Here is a 25775-nt window from a genome sequence, read left to right on the forward strand (position 1 = left end):
AAGAAATACATCTCATATCCTCTTTAGTTTGTCATGACTCCAAAGAGAGAGAGAGCCAGAAAGTCTAGATTTTGTTCTTTTCAATCTGGAATGCAAATGACAGACACCAGCCTTCCCATTTTACAAAGAGTGCCTTGGAGAGAAATGGTGATGTGCCAGGGCTGGGGGAAGAGCTGTTTTTAAAGAACCAAAGCAAAGTTGCAGAAACTGGAACGCCCAAATGTTTGCAGTGTCTCAATTGGCCAAGAAACTGGCATGAAAGCCCACAGCCAGAGCTTGTAGGTACCTGAGTGGCCAGGAAGTACAGATGTCTCTGGGCTGAATCTTGTGAACTGCAGGTGCAAGTTACCGATGGGAGGTTCAGCTGTGGGAACATGCCACGTATGTAACAAAATTCAATTGAAGGGAGCCAAGTTTAAGATCATAACCCGAACTTGAATACAGGAGGCAGCAGATTCCATAGGATTTAGTTATAAAAGGAGAATTGCCATATTTTTCCTTATGAATTAACTTCAACATTAAGTAGGTGAAAGTAGCACCGTATTTACTTCTCATGGAGTACATTTTCAGTAACAGAGTCAGCCCTATAAAGACAAAACTCTCCTGCGTGTCATTTAGTTCTCCAAGCATTGTATCGGAATCAGCCCTATCAAAATAAAAACAGATTAACTTTGTTAAAGAATGCTTATTGACACTTGTATATTTAAGGTCCAAGTAGAAAAGAAGCAGCCAGAAATATCCTAACACTAAAACAACACGATTCTAACTTAGATTACAGTTTTGACTATTTTAATCTCCAAATTGGTTTATTCTGGTGGAATGGATTGGGGAAGATGAGGAAGGAATGTATACTTTTTTAAGCCTTTACAAGATGCTAGGCACTGTTGAGACTCCTCACAAATATCTCTGATCCTCACACCTCTCTGATCCTTGAAATAGGTATCATTATTCCTGTCTTACACAGAGGGCACTGAATCTCAGAGACACTAAGTAACTTACCCAAGATCACACAGCCAGCAAATGGCAAAATTGCCAACTTTTATACAAAATTCAAATTTTGTATAAAATTTGTATAAAATTCAAATTTTGTATGAAATTTGTATAAAATTCAAATTTTAGACAAAATTCAAACTTTTATATTTAGGATATTTCCTTGCCACATTTAACAAGAGCCCTTACATATCAGTAAGTATTGCAGAGAATCTGATGCTAACTTTGGTATTAATGAAACTTTGTTAAAGTGAGGTGGTTTGGGATTAGATTTTAATACTCATTAGAAAATAATTTCTGGGGAGAGTTTATGTCATATTTTTTTATGTGTCAAAATTTGAACTTTGGGGGAGGGAGGTGGGAGGGGAGGTTCAGGATTGGGAACACGTGTACACCCGTGGCAGATTCATGTTAATGTATGGCAAAACCAATACAATATTGTAAAGTAATTAGCCTCTAATTATAATAAATTAATTTAAATTAAAAAAAATTTGAACTTTGGATTTCTACTCCAATTTGTAATCCTTTAAAAATATTATCTGCTCTAATTTAAAGGTATTTTCATGTTTTCCTTTTTAATTTTTTATGATCTAGTTCTGAAATTATAAGTCAAAAAAGAAATTCTAATTTAGCATGTGCTCTGCACTTCCAATTTTTTTAGCTATTACTAGTAGCTCCTATATACATAAACATGAGAAATCACTAAAGTAAAATTTCAGTTTTGAAATAAAGAAAAAAAAAAGCTAAATCACATCAAAGAAAATTAAGCACTGGAAGACACTTTCTAGAAAAAAAATATTAATATGTAATTATTTTAGGAGAAGCTACAAATCTGTTTAACCAGCCCAACCCCCCTCCCAAAATTAAATAACCTAATCAGATCACTTAGAGAAATAAGTGCTTTTTGCTGCCCTACCCTAAGCTCATACTGCTATTTAACCTGCCTTTAAACAAACAAGAATTTTTTAACATTTTCTATCCTTTAAGCAAATGTTCTTTGCTTGGCTAAATGACAATGTTCCAGAAATGCCTACCACAGAAGCATAAAAAACCCTTGGCAACATTCCAGGAGAAATTCACCCTGCATAATGTGTTCCAGCAAACGCTCAATAGCTTTTCTGGTGAACCTGCTGGTTCTGTGTGCACTTGAACAGGATCTGAAAAGAACAAAAGAAAAAACTGATAGACATTTTCCTTTTTGTTAGTCTGGTGAAGTAGCCCTCAGCTTGAATGAACAAACTTTCCAAACGTGGAAAAGTGAATGCATGTATGGCTAACCTAAACCCGGCTCTGGGCTCTGATGTCAGTTTTGCTTTACTCTTTGCTTCCCTGAAATTCAAGTATAATTATATTGTTTGTCTTTTCGTCTAATAAAATGTGCATTAGCATTTGGTTCTCCTTGGAGTGTAGTATTTGTTTAGATGAATGTATTCTTTCAAATGATTAGTAGTGCTGTCATAATGAGAATGCTTTAGATCAGACATCCACTCTCCATAGAATATTAAAAAGAGGGAGACCAGAGGAGCAAACCTCTTCAAAAGGGCTCAGAAGTGTGCTCACAATTGGCTAAGGCTATCACATTCTCCAGATATTTATGAGAATTTCACCAAGTGAAAAGACTTGAAGATGAAATCCATTTTATAAAGTGAAATAGATGCAAGTTTTAATATTTTATGCCCCTTTGCAACTTTTTCTTAGGATAAACATTTCCTACTTAAAAAATAAAACGATTGGACATTTTACAGCCTATGAAACTGTAATAAGCCCCATTTGGCCCCAATTCTCCTTGGACATGGGGGGATGCAGAGTTGGGCTGAGTTGCCCAGAATCTGTACTAAAAGCCTGTTTGACCTTAAATGCCTTGAATGGAGGAAGTGTTGTGGGAGCAGGATTCAGTAGTAATAGGAAAGGTGAAATTTTCTCCATCTGATGTTCTAGGACACACACACAGAGCTGAAACTCAACCCATTTTGCAGGCAAGACCTCCCTCTAGATACAAACGCCAGGTGCAAGGGAGAATTTAAGCCTGGGGAAGGACCAAAGGCCCTGGAGTATGCCTTCAGAGGCCTCCCACTGTCAGTCCATCAGCCTGCTCCACACAGGCTCTTTCTCTGGCTCCCTGGGGCCACTTGGAGGAGCACAGCAGGGGGACAATTGGGACTTAAAATATAGACTTCTGATGGTATTACGAGAGATACCCAGACAGGGTTGAAGAAACATCATCACACATCTTTAACGGCTAAACATAGACAGTTTAAATGTACAGTGCGCTTGTAACATTCTTCTGGCATTTCTTCATTTATTACTTTGCTGGAAACCTCCAAAAAAAAAAAATGGAAAAGACCTACTAGAGGCCCTGACTACCAGGAAGTCATGTGGTGTATTAGGAGAAGGCAAGATCTTTACAAAACCCTCAACTTCTTCCTGCAGAAGAAAGCTGGGCCTCTAGACTCCCAGTCAACAGAGGAAATCACCAAATGCAAAAGCAGCATGAAACAGATGAAACTAAAGGGAACTTTGACTGTCATCCTTCTCCATCCTCAAGAAGTAACCATGATTCTGAGTTAAGGTGTTTCCTTCCAGGTCTTCAGAAAGTAATACACACACGCACACACAAAGAATAAATGATGTTATTTTATGTGTTTTTCTTCATACATGGTATAATGCTATGCTGGTGTTTGCATGAACGGTCGTGTCCACCTTTTCGCAACCCCATGGACTGTAGTCCGCCAGGTCCTCTGTTCATGGGATTTCCCAGGCAAGAAGACTGGATTGGTTTGCCATTTCTTTCTCCAGGGGATCTTCCTTACCCAGGGATCAAACCAGAGACTCCCATGTCTCCTGCACTGGCAGGTACATTCTTTACTGCTGCACCAGCTGGGAAACCATAATGCTATACACATCCTAAACAAATTGCTTTATTTTTTACTTTAAATTCATTTAGCAATATTTTGAAACTTATCCATGTGGCCTCATATAGATTTATTTCAATACTTCTGGCTACTGAATAGTATTCCATCTTTTGAAACCATCAGTTTTGTTTACCCATTCCCCTGCTGAAGTACATCAATTTTTGTGTGTTGCTGACCTGATGCATTCTTCCAGCCCACTTAAGCTTTCCCTTCTCAGAAGTCTGACTTTACTTTATTCTCCTTAATTGTTCCATGTTTGTGAGATCTGTCTCCCCAGACTAGAAAGTAAACATCTAAAGAGCAACTTCCACAGCCAGTATCTAAGAGAATCATTGTATCTGTGTAACAATTTGGTGAATGATGAATTTGGGGCTTTTGACTCTATCAGAAAGCTTCAACAGGAGCTTTGGCCTCACAGAGGCTCAAGAAATTCTATCTAGTTCTTTATTTCCTCTTGTTTCTTAAAAGAGAAGTTCTGTATTTTCAAAGCAGGTTCAACTAAAATTCACTTCCTTTCCTAATTTAGATTTGTGGGGGTCAACATGTCCTTAAGATGTTCCAAATCCTAATACTGGTGATACAATGAAGGTTGCGCCTTTTAAAGATGAGTGTGTGTGTTTGAGAGAGGGGGAGAGAGAGAGAGAGAAGGAGACAGAAATACAGAAAGAGAGAGAAAAGACAGGGAGAGAGGAGAGGGAGGGGGAGAGGAGGGGAGGAGGAAGACAGAAGGTTCCCAAACCCTCTTTGAGGAGTGGCCCTGTGGCCCCTGCTGGCCTGGAGGCAAAGCCAGACACAAAGGACTAACTCTCTTTGTAAACGAAATCTGGATAACAAGCACTATTCCTTCTTTTTCTTTAAAAATCTTATTACCCTGCCACTTTTACTTTACTCTTTTAGGTTGCTGGTGTCAAAATCATTTTCATTTCTTTTCCTGGAAACTTTATTCTCTGAGTCTTTAGTCTTCCTAAAGAAATTTAAAAAAAAATTTTTTTTTTAATTGTTACTGCTCTTTCTAGGAACAATGAAGAAAGCACAAAGTCTCCACATCCACTCACCAGAAATCTTCCAAACCATTCAACTCCGGATCATGTCATAAAGAGCTGCTTGGAAAATGTGAAAACTTTGCCAAAGAGACTCACCCATTGCATTGTTTGTTAGAGGAAAGAAGAAGGTGTGGACCTATCAAAGCTGTGGAAACAAGCAAGTATTTGGGGACCTCTCTGTGTTTGTGTTAGATCATTTTTTCATCTTGTAAAATCATTTTAATTCTTTCTTAGTCACCTTCAGCAGCTTTGTTGGCTTTTTCAAGTCTGACCCCTCCCAGAATGCACACATGCTCATATACACGCAGTTCTGCAAAGAATCTCAAGGACTTAAAAAATCCGCTGGACTAGAGGAGTCCAGGTTAAGAAGATCTAAAGTAAAGTGAAATTTTCAAGAATCCAGATGTCAGCAGAAATAGTAAGTGACAGTCTCTACATGCATTGACAGTAGCTACAAAATAAAAAACAGTCTCCATCTTTGGGTTTTGGAATATATTTGGGTTTTATCTTGAGTTGGTCTTTTCAGACATGTCCATGTCCATGACATGTTGTCATCAATGTGCCACCATCTTCAATCACAAAGGTTGACTCTGTGTCTGGAAGATAATATACTGGACAAGGCACAAAACAACACTGATCACAAGGAGATGATCTCACTGAAAGTACCTACACCTGTAGCAAGTACTGGAATTAAGTGAATGAATGATCTTGCCCATCAGTGCCCTTCACTTGTTTCTTATCACATCCTTGGCATTATCTCCTTCAGCAGCTACCCTACCCTCAAAATCATCCTTAGTACTCTTTCAACTTCAAAGACTTCTCCATATGCCATCTTCCTTAGACTGAACCTATTCCAAACCCTCAAATATTCCCCAAACCACATACTCATAAGATTACTGTCATTAGAGTAACTTCCACCATGTACAGAATGACTCCTATGTGTCGGCTATGCATGCTAATATATGTATTAAATCTGTACAACAACTCTGCTAGGTAGGTAGTAGTATTTTCATTTAAAGATGAGAAACATAAGCCTCAAAGAAAAGTGATATGCTAAAGGTTACAGAGCAAAAAAAAAAAAAAACCTGGCAGAACTGGGTTTATCCTTAATTCCATTTGACTGCAAACTCTGTCTCAGTCTTGTTAGCTGGTACCACCATCGTGCTTTTCCAGAAAATTATTAAAATTACAGAATTCTCAGTGTAGATGTGTTCTCAGCCTGCTTTGGCTCAGAATATTTGAGCAGAAAAGGATGTTAGAGATGATCTTGTCTGACTCTAACACTTTACAGATAAGGAAACTGACAGCCAAGTAGGATGGGTTACTGGTCCAACCATGACCTTCCCTTTTTTAGTTCTTAAGGGGGTGGGAACCACATCCTTTGGGAAGTCATTTCATGCTCCTCCTAGCATAACTCTAAGTGCACCAAAAGCCTGTATGTGGACCTCTGATGTCCATTCCAAAAGGAGCAGAATATCAAGTCCAGAACACCTGAACAGCCAGAGCAAAGAAAGCCCAGACTCAAATGGCATCAACCTCGAAGGGAATAGAACAAGCCAAGGATGTTGCCTGGTCCTCAAAGATAGCAAAGCAATGAAGACAAGACATGTAAAACCACAGCAAAGCCCTCCCCCCAAAACCAACACCTGTATCCCAAAGCCACTTTTACCAACAGCAGTGACATGCAACCCAATTAAGCAGATAATTTCAAAGTCCTTCTCTGTAAGTCTGAGTAGCTGGAATGAGGAGGGAGAAGACAAGTCAGTGCTTGAAAGCTTGCCTTTAGGTTTGTTATCAAGAATAACAAGTGATTGCCATATTTCAAGTGTGTTTAAAAGTCCTGAATCATATAACTATTCTGCCTTGTGTTGTCCTTGAAAATGCAAAAATAGAAATGGAAGAAATTATCAAAGGGCAATAAAGCAGGGAAACAGAGATGAGGCAGGGGTGTGGGCTGCAATTCATTATTACAGATGCTTTAAACACTTACTGTATGGCAGTAGTTGACAAGCCTGGTTAAGAACAGAGCAATAAACATGCTTTCAATCTCTCTCCTAAAGAGAGACATAATAATAGGGCAAGAGAACAAAGAGTGTAACTGTTTAATAGCCATCCTTATTTTCTAAAGAAGGCAGTTTTGGTGACCCTAATGCTTTTAACATTCATTTTTTGTCCCTTTATTATATCATTAGGCTACATCAAAAACACAAAATGTGCTATTTAATAGATCATATGTAACAAGAGAGGACACATGAGGTGGGTCAATGATCAGGGCTTGCCTAATTAGCTTTAATTGATTCACTTATCTCCAAGCTTCCCTAGGCTATTTTGTAAATAAATATGATTCAATACCAGGTGTTACATAAATATTCAATGTAAATACATATACATACACATAAATGTGTTGAATATATTGTGACCATTTGTTATATCCAGGTACTAAGCCTGCCGACCAGCTAAATAAGTTCCCTAGGCTCCAAAAGTATAAATCCTGAGCCCTCCCAGGCACATGCAGAGTTTGCTCAATCCGTAAACACGTAATTATTGAACCTGCCTTCTAAAGTACCACCACACCCTGGATATGATGCAAAACCTAGCATTACAAGATAAGCTTTGTCTCAAGTTTCTGCTCGTTGTAGTGCCTGAAGTATTTGCTCATATACTCAGGGACCGAAGCAGAAGTAAACAGTCAGGCCAGTATTATAGGGACACCTGGGTTTCAAAATCGACTTTCTTCTATTGTGAAAGCAATGAATGAAGTTCAGCAGAACTCCTATAAGAATGCCGACTCATCCCACACCACGTGGGTCACAGGACTTTGACCTTAGCTCAGGCCACCCTAAGAGGCCTAGGGCCATCCCCTTCCCTGGGGAGTCAGACCCAAGCTCCCAGTCCCCTGCCGCCACACATCACCTCCTGCCTGTCTCCTGTCTGCACCCTCTTGCACTGGGCGTTAACCAAGACTGTGCTCAGATCTCCAGCCAGGGCTCTGCACGGTACATTTAACCTGCCTGGACTCATGACTCTTTATACCTTTAAAACTACAAAATCACTTCTTAGGTATGATTTTTTTTTTTATATCCTTCCCTCCCCACCAAGATATTATATAGCTAGCTGAGCAATGAAGAGCCAGAACCTGGGAGCCCAATGCCTGGGGTTGAATCCTGATCCACCACAGACTAACTGCACCTCAATTTCCCTACCTGTCATTCTTGGGTATATAAAGTGGCTCAGTCAGAAAGAATCCACCTGTAACACAGGAGACTGTCTGCAATGCAGGAGATGTGGGTTCGATCCCTGGGTCGGGAAGATCCTCTGGAGAAGGAAATGGCAACGCAGTCCAGTATTCTTGCCTGGAGAATTCCATGGACAGAGGAGCCTGGCAGGCCAACAGTCCATGCGGTCTCAAAGAGTCGGACACAACTGTGCAACTGAACAACAACAGTCAAGATGAATAGGTAAGCAAAGAGCGTAGAATAGTGCCTATGCTATGCTATGCTAAGTCACTTCAGTCGTGTCTGACTCTGTGCGACCCCATAGACGGCAGCCCACCAGGCTCCCCCGTCCCTGGGATTCTCCAGGCAAGAACACTGGAGTGGGTTGCCATTTCCTTTTCCAATGCATGAAAGTGAAAAGTCAAAGTGAAGTCGCTCAGTCGTGTCCGACTCTTAGCGACCCCATGGATTGCAGCCTAACAGGCTCCTCCGTCCATGGGATTTTCCAAGCAAGAGTACTGGAGTGGGGTGCCATTGCCTTCTCCTGGTACTCAGTAAATGCTGCCACCCAAGTGCAAGCATAATAAATGTGATCAAAAATGGTAGCTCCTATCTACCTTGGTGTTCAAGAGACAATGGGGACTGACAGGGCTGTATCTGAGCTGGCCCATCAAGGAAATGCCTGTAATGGCCAGCATTGCCTTGCGAGTTGTCCCTGCAAACACTGCAGCTGGCCTGGTGTGACCAGCTGTTTACAACTTCACGAAGAAGCAAAATCCACATGTCTGGATTTTAAGTTATTGGTTTACATTTTAAAAATTCATGTTTGAGCCAAAGAAAGCACATTTAAAGGCAGATTTAGCCCTTAAGCCACTATTTTGTGACCTCTGACATTTAGGAATCTATAATGGGGTGGTGTATGTATGTGTGCACATGTGTGCATTTTCATTTTTCTGTGTTTATCCTCTGTACTTCTTCCAGAGTTAAATATCTGAGGGGTAGTAAAAAGCATGCAGAAAGTATTCAGTTAAGATCAGCTGACCAATGAAGGTTTATTGACGAACAGACACCAGAGGAACTTTGCTGAAAGAAAACAATGAGTAAGTTAGTGTCACCCACATTCAATGCCCTCCGCATCTTCAGGTCAACAAGCCAAGCCCTGATGACACAAAGATGAACAAGATGCAGTCCCTGATCTTAAAGAATGTTATAGACTTGTGGGGACACAGACGTGTAGACAACTGTAACTGTTAACAAAACATGTGAACATGTCTTACCTCAACATCAGGAGAACCCAAGGTAGTTGGTACAGTGTGTGACTTTATACTCAATGTATAGAAGAGAAACAGGTTAAATGACTTGTCCAAGGTCACTCCAGCAGTTCATGGAGTTGTAATAAGAACTCAGCTCTGCTGACTTCAAACCCAGGGTTCTCTCTGCTGAATGCTAACGTTCTAACATAAAACACCTCTATTTCCCAGTGCCTCTACACTGGAGAAATCGGGTTCAGGAAGAGAGTCCATACCCAGTGAGTTAGATGGAGGCATTGATAGCATCATGGAAGGCAGGCTTTGAAAAGCACCTGTGAACAGTCAAATATTTTTCTTTTCATTAATTATAATTTCCCATCTACCAAAAAGAATTTGAGGCTACTTTCAACAAAGCATAATACCATATATATTTTTCATATTCAAGAAACAAAGTAATGAAGGAAAACAGAGATGAAGTCCCTGTTTCACAAAGTTGAGGGTAAGCACGAGTGGGCATAACTCCTACCTCTGAGCTTCCTGAGAGACAAAGTAAGCTGGGAAGTGATAAGATTCTGGTTTACAAAAGGAGGCAGACCAATTTTAATTTTAGCATATATTATCACCATTTGTTCTCTGAATCCACACAACAAAAATCAGTATTCTTATGGAAAACATTGATTTGAAAATGCATTTAAAAAATGAATTTATTATATTAGTAAAGCCTGTGGGTTGATCAGAAGACTTGGAAATTTTGTAACAACATACTCACTAGCACATGATTGCCAACATGAATGGTTTGGCCTGTTCTATAAAGGAAAATGGAGAATTGGCATCTTGTTTGGAAGGCTCATGCAGCAGAGTATGGGAGCGTGGAAACAGTAATGGGTGGGGGCGGGGGGGGCAACGGTGAGTAAACGGTTGCCTTTTCATAAAGAGCACACATTTCAAGTTCTTAACTGGTGTGCTAAGTCACTTCAATCATGTCCTACTCTGTGCGACCCTATGGACTGGAGACTGCCACGCTCCTCTGTTCATGGGATTCTCCAGGCAAGAATACTGAAGTGGATTGCCATGCCCTCCTCCCGACCCAGGGATCAAATCCATGTCTCTTACATCTCCTGCATTGGCAGGCAGGTTCTTTAGTACTAGCGCCACCTGGGAAGCCCTAAAGTAGACTTGATGGCCCATACAGGGATCGAACCCACGACCTTGCCATTATTAGTACCACACTCTAACCAACTGAGCTAACCAGCCAGCTTAACTGGAACTATTGCCAAAATGGCACATCAAACACAAGATGACATTCTTCAGCTATGAGGATATTTCATCATTCATCATTCATTCAACAAACATTTACTGAGTGCCCACAGAGTGGGCATTCAAGCCCTGTCCTTAGGGATGAAGATGGGGCAATGAACAACACAGACAGAAATGCCACCTTCACCAAGCCTTCTTGAGGCAAAGCCTAGCATGTTGCACAAATTCAAGATGATTGTATACTTTGTCTATGAGAGAGCTGGAGTTCCCATAGTCACACTGGCATCCAAATCTGTTGTCCTAAAAAGGCTGCTGCTGCTGCTTGTAAGTTGCGTCAGTCGTGTCTGACTCTGTGCAACCCCATAGACAGCAGCCCACCAGGCTCCCCCATCCCTGGGATTCTCCAGGCAAGAACACTGGAGTGGGTTGCCATTTCCTTCTCCAATGCAGGCTACACCTTTGTATTACTGCAGATGGTAAAACAGATGCTTGGCTTTTATCACACTATCTGGAGCCAGGAAGGGAAGCACAAACACTGATCCTAACAGGGTTGAAGCCCAAGTCCCACCTTAGGAAGCTCACAAATGGATGGAGTGTCAGCAGGCATCTCCTTCAGTCTGAGGCAATGGTTGTCCCTGCTCCACCCCATTCTAAACATGGCTTTAAGATGCAACTGGAAGAAAGAGGAGGAGGGGGAGCTAAAGCAACCACAGAAACTGTTACACATGGTAGAAAATAAACAAATCAAGTTTTCTAAGACCCACGCATGCATTTACTTAACTAATATTCATAAATCCTCACTACATATGCAAAAAGCACTGTGTTGGAAACTAAGCAAAAAGAGAGTGTGGTGGGTGGAGACGTGGTTCCTGCTCTGATATCTCTTGACTTCTAGAAAGAGAGCCAGACATTAAACAATTAATTAATTAACATAGTACAACTACTAGGAAGAACTACTGGAGTCTACAAGAACTTTACATGTGCAATGAACCTAGTGCCAAAGGTAACAGAAACCCTTTACACCATCCCACTCTCTCCCTCTCCTCCATCCCCTGCCAGCCCCCCTCCTCCTCTCTCAGACACGCACATGCACACAGACGCACACACAGGCATACTTAGCTATGATGTAATCAGGAACCACTTGTCTTCCTCTTTCAAAGAGGCAATTTTGAGCTGTAAATGCTAAAGATACTATACATACTGGCTTTTAGGCCAGCAGGCTGCAATCCTGGCAAAAAGCTGTAGCCGGAATCTCTACTCTGAGCTAAGATGCAGCCAACTACAAAGGAAAAAAAGAATATTTGAACTGATTACATCTTCAAATATTTTCTAGATCTTTGAGTTTATGGGTGTGCTTGTCCTTCTTGATACTAAATTATCAAGAATTAGAATGTTCAGGCCTCAGATATGAGTTTGCAGGACAGCATAGTGTTCAGACAAAAATGACAGCTTTTCATTGGATTCTGTGCTGTTCTATAAGCAGCTCAGTGTCAGATGCTGAAGTTAAGCTAAACTACATAAACACAGAAGATGTAAAAGTAAAATTGAAAAATTAAAACTTAAGAGTCCACATACACTGAACTTTGGCTATTCAATTAAAATGTCAAATTGGAAAAAAGCATAAGAAAAACAAGTAAGGAACATAATTTCAGACAAAATATTGAGTTGGGCAAATTTTAAAACTTTTCAAATAAGTTACATAAGTACAAAATATTTGTGATTGATAAAAATTAGGAAATACAGGTATATAGAAGAAGATAAAATACAGCCATATTTAATAACCAAAGCACTTTCCATAAAATGACGATATCAAAGTATTTAACCAATTCTTTATTATTGGGTATTTATGCTTTTTGCTAATATTTATTAACATAAATGTTTTAATGAACACATTTATGCATGCATTTCGGCACATCTCATTATTTTCTTATAATGAGCTCCTAGAAGTGGAATTTCTTAGATGGACAGTATTCAGATGTTTAAAATCAGAATTAAAGCAATAGCCAAATTCAAAATCTCTTCTTTTTAAAGTGCTTACAACACCTTCAAAATTAAGACACATCCAAAAATGGAAAGAAAACAGTCTTTAATTCCATATCAAAGTCAATATTAAAGTGTTAGTCGCTGAGTTGTGTACGACTCTTTGTAACCCCAAGGACTGTGGTCCACCAGGCGCCTCTGTCCATGGGATTTCCCAGGCAAGAATACTGGAGTGGGTTGCTATTCCCTTCTCCAGGGGATCTTTCTAATCCAAGACCTGAAACCCAGGTCTCCTGCACTGCAGGCAGATTCTTTATCATCTGAGCCACAAGGAAAGCCCCAATATTAATATTAGATATATATATAATTTGAAGATTCTGACATTTCTTAAAACCTCACCAAACACTGACAGTCAGCAATATCATATGGTTATAGATATTTCTCAGAGAGCAAACCTGTTTCTGACTATAAAACAACAAACATATTAACTGACCGTTTCATTTCTAAATTTAAAAGGCTGAACAGAAAACCAATTGCACCAAACATATCTGTAAAAATTTTAAATGTACACAATTGCATTAAACATAATAGCAGAAAGATACTGGACTGAAATGTTTATTTCTTGTTTTGGCCATGGGCAAAATCATAATCTCTCTGGATTTTAGTTCTGAGCAGAAAGACACTAGAGCTGGAAATTTCCAGAATTTTTGATTTAATAGAACTTTTCAAAAAATACTAGCATAGAATCAAAAAATAACCTTAAAATGAAAGGGAAACATAATATCAGAATAAGAAAGCATCATTTAACCTATTTTTAAAAAATCTGCTCCATTGCTCATATTTTTATCATTTTTCCTTTGAGTGTGAGAATTTGCACTAGTCTATTGACACTTAATTGAAAACAACTCCTCCTAAGTCATTTCCACTTAAAAAGTACAGTAGTTTTGTGATTCTAAATTTCAATCTAGGTTCTATGCAAAAAGGTAATCGGCAAGAAATTTTAAAAATTCAGTGTCTCCCCTCGACACAAGGGTTTGTAAAAAAAAAGAAAAGAAAAGAAAAAAAAAAAGCAAAAACAAAAAAAAAAAAACAAAAAAAAAGAAAAGAAAAAAAAAAATTCAGTGTCTCATAGTTCTTTAAGGATGCCAGAAAGCGAGTGTGGGCATTTTACTGTCAGATAGTCACTTAGTGGGAGCCTCCTGTGGCCAGGCACTGGGTTATGCAATGGAGACGCAGTGACACAAAGCCCTGCTTCTATCTTCAGAGTGTTCTTACCTAAAGGAAACAGACGCTAAAACAAACTGGCAGGAGGGCACAAAAAGTGGTGTAATATGGGAAATACATCTTGGAACACGGAGCCCTCAGCAGCACCCTACCCACTGGGCTGGAGGTGGCTAGTGGACCAGAGGTTCTGGGAAAGGTGATGCTGAAACTGAGTCTTGAAGGACAGGATGAGTGTTAGGCAGCTGAGGATGTCTTAGTAGGCAAATGCATATATATTCTAAATATATACAAAAGCATTTATATGTAACACAGATCTTTTTATGAGTTCTCTAATAGAGTTCTTTAACTCATTGCTAGTGAGCTTGACCACCTTTCATATATTTATTGGCTAAATATAGTTTTATCTATGAATTAACTTTTTACAAACTCTACAGGTCAGATATTCCTAAATCTAAGGTTCCAGAACCCCTGATACATTTGAAATTTTCTGTGTGTAATGGATGTGTTACATACATCCTTATCCTTGTTCTCAGGATAAGGTCCAAGAAATATTAAGAACTGCTGATCTTAAACTCTGTAGGCTAAGAGGAACATGTGGAAGGACAGAAGCAGGGCTAGAAGGAAGGAGGTGAAAGGGGTGATGGCAGGGTTCTGTGACTGGTTAGGTGCATGTACACACACCCAAGTGTGCACACACACACAACTTTTATTATCTTATCCTCATCAATATCAACCTTCCCAATAACACTCCCTCATTTCCCTCCCCGGAAGTCTCCACCCCGGCTGCATAGGGGCTACTAGATCACAGTAAACGGGGTTTACTTCTTACTAATATTTGTATACATATCATAGAGAATGTTTACTCAAGATGCTTCTTTATCTACATTTTGGTTCATTGTTGTTGCTGTTCAGTTGCTAAGTCATGTCCGACTCTTTGTGACCCCATGGACTGCAGCAGGCCAAGGCTTCCCTGTCCTTCACTATCTCCCAGAATTTGCTCAAACTCGTGTCCATTGAGTTGGTGATGCCATCCAACCATCTCTCCTCTGTTTCCCATTTCTCTTCCTATCTTCAATCTTTCCCAGCATCAGGGTCTTTTCCAATGAATCAGCTCTTTGCATCAGGTGGCCAAAGTACTGGAGCTTCAGCTTCAGCATCAGTCCTTCCAATGAATATTCAGGACTGACTGGTTTGATCTCCTTGAGGTCCAAAGAGCTCTCAAGACTCTTCTTCAGCACCACAATTTGAAAGCATCACTTCTGGGGCACTCAGCCTTCTTTATGGTCCAACTCTCATATCCATACATGACTCCTGGAAAAACCATAGATTTGACTATGTGAACCTTTGTCAGCAAAATGATGCCTCTGCTTTTTAATAAACTGTCTGGGTTTGTCATAGATTTTCTTCCAAGTAGAAAGTGTCTTAATTTTGTGGCTGCAGTCACAATCCATAGTGATTTTGGTTCATAGAAACATTAAAAAACTTACACATACAAGCCATAATCTATTTATTTGAACCATGGAAAAGCCATTGACTTCAATCCATAGGTGCACCACAGTTACTTTCAAAGGTAATAATTTTCCTAGCGTGTACAAAAAACTAGGTGATCACTTCCATTATACATATATATGTGCATCATGTGTCTACTGGTTTGTGAAGTAAAGTTATTTCTTATTGTGGACAATGGTCCAAAAAGTTTGAAAAAAGCTTTTCTGGAGAAGGTCAAACTTCTGAAACTCAGGCACTGTGGAGGAGAAAAGCTAGGGAGAATCAGAGAGAATAAAAGAATACCTGGATATCTTCCTCATCCTCACACTATCCTATTCCATTTTGCAAATTTGAGAGCTAAAGCCCACGGGGCTTAAATACCTTGCTCAAGTCACAGTGCCAGCACTGAACTCTAGTCTACACAGGGGGAAAAGTACAAGCATTTTGTTCTACACCTAGAAAAGGGAAAGTATCTTTTCCACTTCTTGGAGATGGCAACATTTGTAGTCACATAAAAATTTAGGAGGTATCAATAACCTCAGATATGCAGATGACACCACGCTTATGGCAGAAAGTTAAGAGGAACTCAAAAGCCTCTTGATGAAGGTGAAAGAGGAGAGTGAAAAAGTTGGCTTAAAGCTCAACATTCAGAAAATGAAGATCATGGCATCTGGTCCCATCACTTCATGGGAAATAGAAGGGGAAACAGTGGAAACAGTGTCAGACTTTATTTTTCTGGGCTCCAAAAGCACTGCAGATGGTGACTGCAGCCATGAAATTAAAAGACGCTTACTCCTTGGAAGGAAAGTTATGACCAACCTAGATAGCATATTCAAAAGCAGAGACATTACTTTGCCAACAAAGGTTCATCTAGTCAAGGCTATGGTTTTTCCAGTGGTCATGTATGGATGTGAGAGTTGGACTGTGAAGAAGGCTGAGTGCCGAAGAATTGATGCTTTTGAACTGTGGTGTTGGAGAAGATTCTTGAGAGTCCCCTGGACTGCAAGGAGGTCCAACCAGTCCATTCCAAAGGAGACCAGCCCTGGGATTTCTTTGGAAGGAATGATGCTAAAGCTGAAACTCAGTACTTTGGCCACCTCATGCGAAGAGTTGACTCATTAGAAAAGACTCTGATGCTGGGAGGGATTGGGGGCAGGAGGAAAAGGGGACGACAGAGGATGAGATGGCTGGATGGCATCACTGACTCGATGGACGTGAGTCTGAGTGAACTCCGGGAGTTGGTGATGGACAGGGAGGCCTGGCGTGCTGTGATTCATGGGGTCACAAAGAGTCGGACACGATTGAGCGACTAATCTGATCTGATCTGAAAGTAGCATATCTCCCACTCTAGTATCATGAGTTTTATAATTTAATAAACATACTTTTATTTTAAAATATATTTTGCATTTGTAACTGCTTAATACTTTGACTCAGAAAGCAGTTCTTAACTATGGGCTGAAAAAGTCATAAATGTTTTTGTTGTGTTGTATGAATATTCAGTCGTGTCTGACTCTTGGCGACCCCATGGACTGTAGCCCACCAGGCTCCTCTGTCCATAGAATTCTCTAGGCAAGAACATTGGAGTGGGTTGCCATTTCCTCCGCCAGGGGATTTTCTGGACTGTGGGATCCAACCCACATATCGTATGTCTCTTGCATTGGCAGGCAGATTCTTTACTGATGAGCCACTTCAGGAATGATGAAAACAGTCTTGCTAGGCAAAAGCACAGAAAATGAGCAGTTCTGTATAAAGAGTACATTAGCAAAGTGTGTTAGTCTCTCAGTCGTGTCCGACGCTTTGCAACCCCATGGACTGTCCGTGGAATTCTCCAGGCAAGAATACTGGAGTGGGTAGCCATTCCCTTCTCCAGGGGATCTTCCTGACCCAGGGGCAACTGCAGACAGATTCTTTACCATCTGAGCCACAGGGATCTGGAGACAGACAGTATAAGTCCAAGTGTTACGGGACCGCGGACAAGTTTTTAAGTTTCTCTGTGCTTTTTGTTGTTGTTCAGTCACTCAGTTGTGTCTGACTCTGCGACCCCATGGACTACACACCAGGCTTCCCTGTCCTTCACGATCTCCCAGAGTTTGCTCAAACTCATGTACATTGAGTCAGTGATACCATCCAACCATCTCATGCTCTGTCCTCCCCTTCTCCCCCTGCCTTCAATTTTCCCCAGCATCGGGGTCTTTTCCAAAGAGTAGACTCTTCCCATCAGGTGGCCAAAGGATTGGAGCTTTAGTTTCAGCATTAGTCCTTCTAATGAATATTCAGGGTTGATTTCTTTAGGATTGACTGGTTTGAACTCCTTGCAATCCAAGGGAATCTAAAGCGTCTTCTCCAGCACCACGGTTTGAAGGCATCAATTCTTTAGCGCTCAGCCTTTTTATTGTCCAGTTCTCACATTAGTACATGACTATTGGAAAAACCACAGCTTTGACTATATGGACCTTTGTAGGCAAAGTTATGTCTCCACTTTTTAATACACTGTCTAGGTTTGTCATTGCTTTTCTTCCAAGGAGTAAGCATCTTTTAATTTCATGACTGCAGTCACCATCCACAGTGATTTTGAAGCCCAATAAAGTTTGTGACAGTTTCCATTGTTTCCCCAAGTATTTGCCATGAAGTGATGGGACCAGATGCCATGATCTTAGTTTTTTGAAGTTTGTTTTAACATTCTGTGCTTTAGTTTACTTATTTATAAAATGGTGCCTACCTCATGGGGTTCTTGCAAAGATTAAATGAGATTAATTCACATACAACTCTGAAAATGCTTTCTGGAATGTGATAAATGCTCAGAAATGTCAGCTGCTATAAATAAGAATGGAAATCAAGACTACTGGAGCTTGTGATATTCCCTTTTTATCTTTATTTCCCATTGGCACACATCCTCACCTTCAATGGTTTTCCTCTAGACTTTTTTACGTTCCTGAAGTAACCCCTACCCCTTTGGTCACAAGGCATTATTTATTTCAAGAGATGGCTGAATTCAACTTGCTATTATTTTGCTAAGAATTTTTGTAGGTATGTTTATGAGGCATATTGGTCTCTACTTGTTTTTCTTTCTCTCTCTCTGTCTTGTGATGTTACTGTCAAGGTGATACTGGTCTTTTAAAATGAGTTCAGAAGTACTCCATCCTCTTATTTTCTGAGTTCGTGAAACATTGGTATGTTTCTTTTTACAGTATTTTCTAGAATTCACAAGTGAAGCCATATGGGCTTAAAATTTTCTTTGTGGGAAATTTTTTAATTTACACATTTAATTTCTTTACTAGATTTGGGATATTCAGGTTTCCTACTTCTTCAGTCATATTGGTTAATTGTATCTTCTAAGGAATTTGCCCATTCTTCTAATTGTTGAATTTATCTACATAAAATTAGTCATATATTTATCACCCTTATGATGTCTGCAGCATCTGCAGCACATCCCATTTTCATTCCTGAATTGACAGTTTGTGTCTTCTATGTCTTTTTTTCTTAATAAGTCTAGCTAGAGGTTTATACCATTTATTGAAATTTACCAACTAGCTTTTCATTTCTTTGAGTTTCTCTATTATTTTTGTCTTATATGTTATTAATTTCTGCCTGTATCTTTATTTTCTCCCTTCTACTTTATTTGTGTTTAATTTGTTCTTCCTTTCTTTTAAAGTTATAATCTTAGATTATTGATTTTAGGCCTTTCTTTTTTTCCCAATATAAACATTTAACTATATAGCTCCCTCAAGATTCTGCTTTCAGTTCAGTTCAGTTCAGTCGCTCAGTCGTGTCCAACTCTTTGCGACCCCATGAATCGCAGCACACCAGGCCTCCCTGTCCATCACCATCTCCCGGAGTTCACTCAGACTCATGTCCATCGAGTCAGTGATGCCATCCAGCCATCTCATCCTCTGTCGTCCCCATTTCCTCCTGCCCCCAATCCCTCCCAGCATCAGAGTCTTTTCTAATGAGTCAACTTTTCACATGAGGTGGCCAAAGTACTGGAGTTTCTGCTTTAGCATCATTCCTTCCAAAGAACACCCAGGGCTGATCTCTTTTAGAATGGACTGGTCGTATCTCCTTGAAGTCCAAGGGATTCTCAAGAATCTTCTCCAACACCACAGTTCAAAAGCATCAATTCTTTGGCACTCAGCTTTCTTCACAGTCCAACTCTCACATCCATACATGACCACTGGAAAAACCACAGCCTTGACTAGATTCTGCTTTAACATCACATAAATTTTGATATGTTTTCATTTTCATTCAAAATACTTCTACATTTCCTTGTGATTTCTTCTTTGAACTGTGTGTGGTTTAGAAGTGTGCTGTTTAATTCCTAAATATTGAGAGATTTCCCAAATAGTTCTTATTAATTTCAAATTTAATTGCACTATGGTCAGAGGACAAATTCTATGATTTCAATACTTTTAAATTCGTTAGCACTTGTTTATGACTAACATATGGTCTATTTTGGTTAATGTTCCACGTGACCTTGAAAAGAAGGTGCAGTTTACTGTTGTTGGGCAAAGTATTCTATGAATGCCAATTAGATCCAGTTCACTGATGGTGTCATTCAAGTCTTCAATATCCCTGTGGATGTTCTGTCTTCTTTCTTGATTACTAACTGAAGACTGTTGGCTAATCCAATTGTAATTGTGGATTTTAAAATTTCCCTTTAGTTCATGAAGTTGGATTTTTTAAAAATTTCACATGTACTTTTATCTAATTTTCATAAAATTCTCATGATATACATGCTATCATTTTTATAAGGGAGCAAGCTTTCACTCCTAGATCAAATAATTTCCCCAGTGCCACACAACTGATTACTTTCAATTAATTTAAATGATTTCCAGACCTCTGACTCATTCTATCAGGTTTTGCTTCATGTATTTTGAAGTACTATTATATTTAAGGTTATCACATCTTCCTGATGAACTGATCTCTTTATCATTATGAAAGATCCCTTCTCATTCGTAGCAATATTTTTTTTACGTTGTCTGCTTTGTCTAATATTAACACATTATTGACCAGGGGATTTGCAGAAACTAATGCCTGTGGTCAGTGATTTGTTATGTAAGTGAATATTGAAACACTGCAGTCAATAACGTTTGGGTAAAAAAGGCAAGAGAGTTCCAGAAAAACATCTATTTCTGCTTTCTTGACTATGCCAAAGTCTTTGACTGTGTGGATCACCACAAACTGTGGAATATTCTTAAAGAGATGGGAATACCAGACCACCTGACCTGCCTCTTGATAAACCTATATGCAGGTCAGGAAGCAACAGTTAGAACTGGACATGGAACAACAGACTGGTTCCAAATAGGAAAAGAAGTACAACAAGGCTGTATATTATCACCCTGCTTATTTAATTTATATGCAGAGTACATCATGAGAAATGCTTGGCTGGATGAAGCACAAGCTGGAATCAAGATTACCGCGAGAAATATCAACAACCTCAGATATGCAGATGAAACCACCCTTATGGCAGAAAGTGAAGAGGAACTAAAAAGCCTCTTGATGAAAGTGTAAGAGGAGAGTGAAAAAGTTGGCTTAAAGCTCAACATTCAGAAAACGAAGATCATGGCATCCAGTCCCATCACTTCATGGAAAATAGATTGGGAAACAGTGGAAACAGTAACAGACTTCATTTTTTTGGGCTCCAAAATCACTGCAGATGATGACTGTAGTCATGAAATTAAAAGACACTTACTCCTTAGAAGAAAAGTTATGACTGACCTAGACAGCATACTAAAAAGCAGAGACATTACTTTGCCAACAAAGATCCATCTAGTCAAAGCTATGGTTTTTCCAGTAGTCATGTATGGATGTGAGAGTTGAACTATAAAGAAAGCTGAGCACCAAAGAATTGATGCTTTTGAACTATGGTATTGGAGAAGACTCTTGAGAGTCCCTTGGACTGCAAGAAGATCCAACCAGTCCATCCTAAAGGAAATCAGTCCTGAATGTTCATTGGAATGACTGATGCTGAAGCTGAAACTCCAATACTTGGCCACCTGATGCAAAGAATTGACTCATTGGAAAAGACCCTAATGCTGGGAAAGATTGAAGGCGGGAGGAGAAGGGGATGACAGAAGATGAGATGGTTGAATGGCATCACTGACTCAATGGACATGAGTTTGAGTAAACTCTGGGAATTGGTGATGGACAGGGAGGCCTGGTATGCTGCAGTCCATGGGGTCACAAAGAGTCGGACACGACTGAGCGACTGAACTGAACTGAACAAAGGACATAATAACATGTCGCTCGTCAACAAGATTTTAATATAGCCACTCCAGCTTTCTTGTAATTGGTGTTTGTATAGCACATCTTTTTCCATCCTGTTCATTTTAACCTATCTCATCAATATATTTAAAGTGGTTTTCTCACACAAAGTATGTAATAGACTTACTGTTTTAAATCTAGTCTGACAGTCTCTGATTTTTCATTGAACTATTTAGAATATTTACATTTAATATAATTATCAGTATGGTTAAGTTCAAATATGCCATTTACTATTTGCGTTCTATTTGTCTCAACTTGTTACTCTTTCCTTTTTTCTTGGTTCTTTTGAGTTAATTGATATTCTTAGTATTCTCTTTATAAAAGCACTCTTGGTGTTATTTTTTTTTAACTTACTAAATTTTTAATGATTGCTCTACACTTTACAATATGTATTTTTAATTCATAATATATGTTCAAATAATATTATACCACTTCATGTATAATGTAAAACCCTTACGAGTATGAATTGCCATTTTCCCCACCCTGTTCTTCAAGCAACTGTCATACATTTTACTTCTAATTGTTTGATACATCTCAAAAATGCATTGTAATTATTTGTTCCTTAAACAGTGAGGTTAACTTTTTAAAGAAATTTTTAAAGAAAATATTGTCTATTTATCCACATATTTAGCACCTTTGGCACACTGTATTCCAAATTTCCATCTGGTATCATTTTGTTTTAGCCTGAATGATTTTCTAAAGAAAATACTTCTTATAGTATATATTAGCTGGCAACAAATTTCCTGAAATTTTGTTTGTCTGCTAAAGTTTTTATTTCACTTTTGTTTCTGCAAGATATTTTCATTCGATACAGAAGTTGACTTTTCTTTTTTAGCACTTTTAGGATGTTATTTCATTGTCTTCTGGCTGGCAAAGTTTCTGAACTGAAATCTATTGTCATGTACTTGTCGATTCTTCTGTGTGTAAGGTGGACTTTTCTCTAACTGCTTTTAAGTTTCTCTTCAATGCTAGTTTTTAGTAATTTGACTATTATGTGTCTTAATTTCTTTTTTTTAAATGAGCTCTTAAGCTTTTTGATTTATGAAATATAGTTTTCATCACGGAGAAGGCAATGGCACCCCACTCCAGTACTCTTGCCTGGAAAATCCCATGGACAGAGGAGCCTGGTAGGCTGCAGTCCATGGGGTCGCTAAGAGTCGGACACGACTAGGCGACTTCACTTTCACTTTTCACTTTCATGCATTGGAGAAGGAAATGGAAACCCACTCCAGTGTTCTTGCCTGGAGAATCCCAGGGATGGGGGAGCCTGGTAGGCTACCGTCTATGGGGTCACACAGAGTCGGACACGACTGAAGTGACTTAGCATAGCATAGCATAGCATAGTTTTCATCAAACCTTAAAGTGTTTAAGGCATTATATCTTCAAATATTTTTTCTGCCCCCTTTTCATTTCCCCATTTATGGTAGATCATTTTATATTACCCCACAGATCAGTGAACCTCTTTTCCTTTATTTTTTTCAGTCTTTTTTTTCCTCTCTGTGGTTCACCTTGTATCAAATCAATTGCTATGTTTGCAGGTTTACTAATCTTTTCTTCTATAATGCCTGATCTTCTATTAATCCCATTCAGTGAAATCCTCATCTTAGATAGTATTTTTTTCATCTCTAGATGTTTCATTTAGTTCTTTTCTATATTTTTCATTTTTCTTCTGATTCTTTTAATGTTTTCCATTAAATAATTATACATAATAATAAAGCCTATTTTAATACTCTTGTCTGCTAATTATATTATCTTCTCATTTCTAGGTCTCTTTATCTTAGCTAGTTCTTCCTTTGTTATTGGGTTGTTTTTTGTTTTTTGGTGTTTTTTGGTTTTTTTTGGTCCACTTTTTAGCATGTCTTGATATTGACAAGTGTCTGCATCGTGCTGTCTTCTTTTAAAGAGCATTGGGTTTGGTTTTGATAGGTGGTGAAGTTAATTGCTCATCAGTTTCATTCTATCAAAACTTGTTTTTAAGAGATTGGCATTGTGCTATCCAGGATGGCAATTACTATATGGTTATTGAACTATGACTAATCTGAAATAAAATGTGTTATAGGTATAAAATATAAAGGTTTTGCTTCATCTATAATACACAAATTTTGAAAACTTAATGTGAGAAAAAGAATGCAAACTTCTCATTAATAATTTTTATATTGATTATATGTTCAATTGATACTTTGGATATATTGGGTTAAATAGAATATATTATGAAAATTAATTTAACCTATTTATTATTAATTTTTTACTACAGTTACGAGACATTTTAATTTACATATATGGCTTGCATTAATTATATTTCTATAGGTCAATGCTGGTCTAGAGCAGAGGTCAAACTACAACCCACAGGTTGGCCATCTATTTTTGTTAATAAAGTTTTACTGGAACATAGTCACACCCATTCACTAATGTATTGCCTGTGGCTGCCTTCATATCATAATGGCAGAACTGAGTAGTTGTGATGGAGACCATATGACCCACAAGCCAAAAATATTTGCTCTCTGTAAATTTAAGAAAATATTTCCCTGGTCTAGAGGATCTTTCACTCCAAGGATAGTTCAGACTCATTACTAATGTATAATTACTTTAGGGTCTCCATTGAATATTCCAAGGATGAACAAGGACTTACCCATTTGGCTCTCCAAGCCACAAACATTTTCTCATTTCATGTGTGCCCTGGGATTTATTCAACTTAGAGTTCACCAGTCTTTTCTGTCCAGCCCTGTAGAGTACCATTCTATACATTTCTCTCATGGTGTTCAGCAAAAGACACCCTTCACTACATATTGACACTACATTTTTCTCATAGCTCCCTCCTTCCCAGAATTCTATCCCACACTGCCTCTACTCACCTTAGCCTCCCCAAACTCTGACCTCCAGCTCATCAACTCAGCAAGGCTGCCAGGATCTGTCTGAATCTACACTCTAGAAATTGCTTCCAGGCAGAAAACCAGGGTAATTATCAAGTTCACTTTGTTTCTTTTCTCTCAAGGATCACAGTCTTATGCAGACTGTTGTCTAATGTCTAAAAACCACCTTTTCAAATTTTATCCAACCATAATTATTTACGATGAACAGTTAGGTCTGGTCCTTGTTGCTCCAACATGCCTTGAAGGGGAAAACCCTCTACTTATCTTTTGATAAGTGGAATCTTCTAGATAGTGTACTCTAGCTCTTCAGACTTTCCAAAGAACATTTGTTGAATGTAACTGACCTACAAGACCTTCTAGAACTAACACCCAAAAAAGATGTCCTTTTCATTATAGGGGACTGGAATGCAAAAGGAGGAAGTCAAGAAACACCTGGAGTAACAGACAAATTTGGCCTTGGAGTACAGAATGAAGCAGGGCAAAGGCTAATAGACTTCTGCCAAGAGAACACACTGCTCATAGCAAACACCCTCTTCCAATAACACAAGAGAAGACTCTACACATGGACATCACCAGACGGCAAACAACAAAACCAGATTGATTATATTCTTTGCAGCCAAGGATGGAGAAGCTCTATGCAGTCAGCAAAAACAAGACAGGGAGCTGACTGTGGCTCAGATCATGAACTCCTTATTACCAAATTCAGACTTAAATTGAAGAAAGTGAGGAAAAACCACTAGACTATTCAGGTATGACCTAAATCAAATCCCTTATGATTATACAGTGGAAGTGAGAAATAGATTTAAGGGACTAGATCTCGTAGACAGAGTGCCTGATGAACTATGGACAGAGGTTTGTGACATTGTATAGAAGACAGGGATCAAGACCATCCCCATGGAAAAGAAATGCAAAAAACCAAAATGGCTGTGTGAGGAGGCCTTACAAATAGCTGTGAAAAGAAGGGAAACAAAAAGCAAAGGAGAAAAGGAAAGATATACCCATTGGAATGCAGAGTTCCAAAGAATAGCAAAGAGAGATAAGAAAGCCTTCCTCAGGGATCAATGCAAAGAAATAGAGGAAAACAATAGAATGGGAAAGACTAGAGATCTCGTCAAGAAAATGAGAGATACCAAGAGAACATTTCATGTAAAGATGGGCTCGATAAAGGACAGAAATGGTATGGACCTAAACAGAAGCAGAAGATATTAAGAAGAGGTGGCAAGAATATGCAGAAGAACTGTACAAAAAAGATATTCACAACCCAGATAATGACGATGGTGTGATC

General features: G+C 39.0%; 1 long non-coding RNA gene and 1 other non-coding gene across 3 annotated transcripts in view; both read right to left on the reverse strand.

Annotated features, from left to right (window-relative positions):
• LOC132345500 (uncharacterized) overlaps positions 1–25775 on the reverse strand; it is a 58018-nt gene that overhangs the window by 24390 nt on the left and 7853 nt on the right. The window contains exon 1 of one of the 2 annotated variants that reach the window (XR_009494867.1): positions 287–25769. The exons of the other annotated variant lie outside the window; for it this stretch is intronic. This is a non-coding gene — a long non-coding RNA (uncharacterized lncRNA). Of the gene's footprint in view, positions 1–286; positions 25770–25775 lie in introns of those variants that run through there. 2 annotated transcript variants of the gene reach the window in all.
• Positions 10591–10664, reverse strand: TRNAI-AAU (transfer RNA isoleucine (anticodon AAU)). Its single transcript has one exon. It is a non-coding gene; the product is annotated as a tRNA-Ile (tRNA).

Source organism: Bos taurus, chromosome 6 (assembly GCF_002263795.3).
Source record: "Bos taurus isolate L1 Dominette 01449 registration number 42190680 breed Hereford chromosome 6, ARS-UCD2.0, whole genome shotgun sequence".
NCBI lineage: Eukaryota > Metazoa > Chordata > Mammalia > Artiodactyla > Bovidae > Bos > Bos taurus.